The sequence below is a fragment of the Haliotis rufescens genome, unplaced genomic scaffold (assembly GCF_023055435.1).
Source record: "Haliotis rufescens isolate VD_foot unplaced genomic scaffold, xgHalRufe1.0.p SCAF_7, whole genome shotgun sequence".
Lineage (NCBI taxonomy): Eukaryota > Metazoa > Mollusca > Gastropoda > Lepetellida > Haliotidae > Haliotis > Haliotis rufescens.
In genome coordinates this window covers 4,691,652-4,692,981 of record NW_025964361.1, presented here as the reverse complement: position 1 = coordinate 4,692,981, position 1,330 = coordinate 4,691,652, and the positions used below count along the sequence as shown (strand labels likewise).

At 40.3% G+C, this 1,330-nt stretch overlaps 1 long non-coding RNA gene across 1 annotated transcript in view; it reads left to right on the top strand.

Annotated features, from left to right (window-relative positions):
- The window catches only part of LOC125376043, a 9,464-nt gene extending 8,345 nt beyond the window's left edge, over window positions 1–1,119 (top strand). Inside the window, exon 6 of the long non-coding RNA XR_007218929.1 lies at window positions 1,078–1,119. This is a non-coding gene — a long non-coding RNA (uncharacterized LOC125376043). The remainder of the gene's footprint in view (window positions 1–1,077) is intronic.
- Window positions 1,120–1,330: the final 211 nt, after the last annotated feature.

The window sequence follows — 1,330 nt, the reverse complement described above, 5'->3', positions numbered from 1 at the left end:
GAAAGCCTATACTGACACTACTCGTATGCAAGAGTAGATTGATGTATATATATATGACGTAATATTCGTATCTTGCATTCTACAAAAATACCTAAATAATACAAGGGGTCTGAATTCTACCCCTGTACGTCCACATCAGCGTTTTCAAAATGGGACGGTCAATAGGATTTCTCTGACTGTGAGTGTGTGGGTGGCTAGGATTTTTTCAGAAAATAAATATAGTGTCTCCGAAATTGATTGAAAACTAATTATGCTTCCATCTGTTGGACAAAAAGAACATGTCAGCCACCACAAATACGTTGTTGCAAGGTGGGATTTTGAAAAATGTTTTATTTAGGCTCAAATTTTAGCTGATTTTGCATTTGTAGCTGAAAAATATCTAGTCTCCATACAAAATCCAAGGTCGCCACTCCCCCTTCCAACAGAACATGAAATGGTCGGCCCCTTAGGCCTAGTATAGTAATAACCAATATGCTTGTCATTTATCTTTCTCTCCTATTAGCTATTTTCTGTGGTCGTCGTTTTTCCAGAATAGAATCAAACCAAATAAGAACTGTCGCTGCACACGTTGGTATTTACCAGTACCATTTAACTTTTATTTTATCCCTGTAGGCTAGGGAATAATTCCCACTCCCACTTGGATTATCAGAGATTGGCATTCTTACTAGCCCGTTAGCCCGTGTCAGTCTGTCGAATGTAAAAAGGTATTGTGAAGGCTGGTATAATAGAGGGTCGTTATATGGTATCGCTATTCGGCCTAGCAAACGTTTAAGGTTAATGTCTACAAGAGATGATCCATATCAAAGTGAACAAAATTCACCCTGTTTCGAGTAATGGAGGCACGAAAAACACCCAGTTTTCACCTGCACAATGTTTTCAAACTGATGTAGGCAACGTTTCAGTTGTAAGTTACAACTTAATCCCGGTGTTCAGACGAAATAAACCCGGCAGTTTCACCCTCGGCAATGCCATTAGGCTTGACCACGCCGGAAGCTGGCGATGAGCCTCGTTCTGACTCCTCGAACTCCGTAACGTAGTTACCGTTGCCGTTATCGACGTCCCTTCTGTTTTCAACAGAAAAAACGATCGCTTTTGCTCCGCTGACCTCTACGTTTTGCCTCACTGCTGTATCATTCCAAGTGTTCTTCTTCCAAGATGAATACAAGGCTTCACATTCAAGGTATTTAAGATCACAATTATTCCACTTAACAGTATTAAGATGTTAAATTAGACGTGAAATTGGTCGTTGTTAGGCAGCTGTATCGGACTGAAGATGGCGGCCGCCATTTGCAATTGTCTTAACTGAACATTTTAGATTGTAAACTTGACA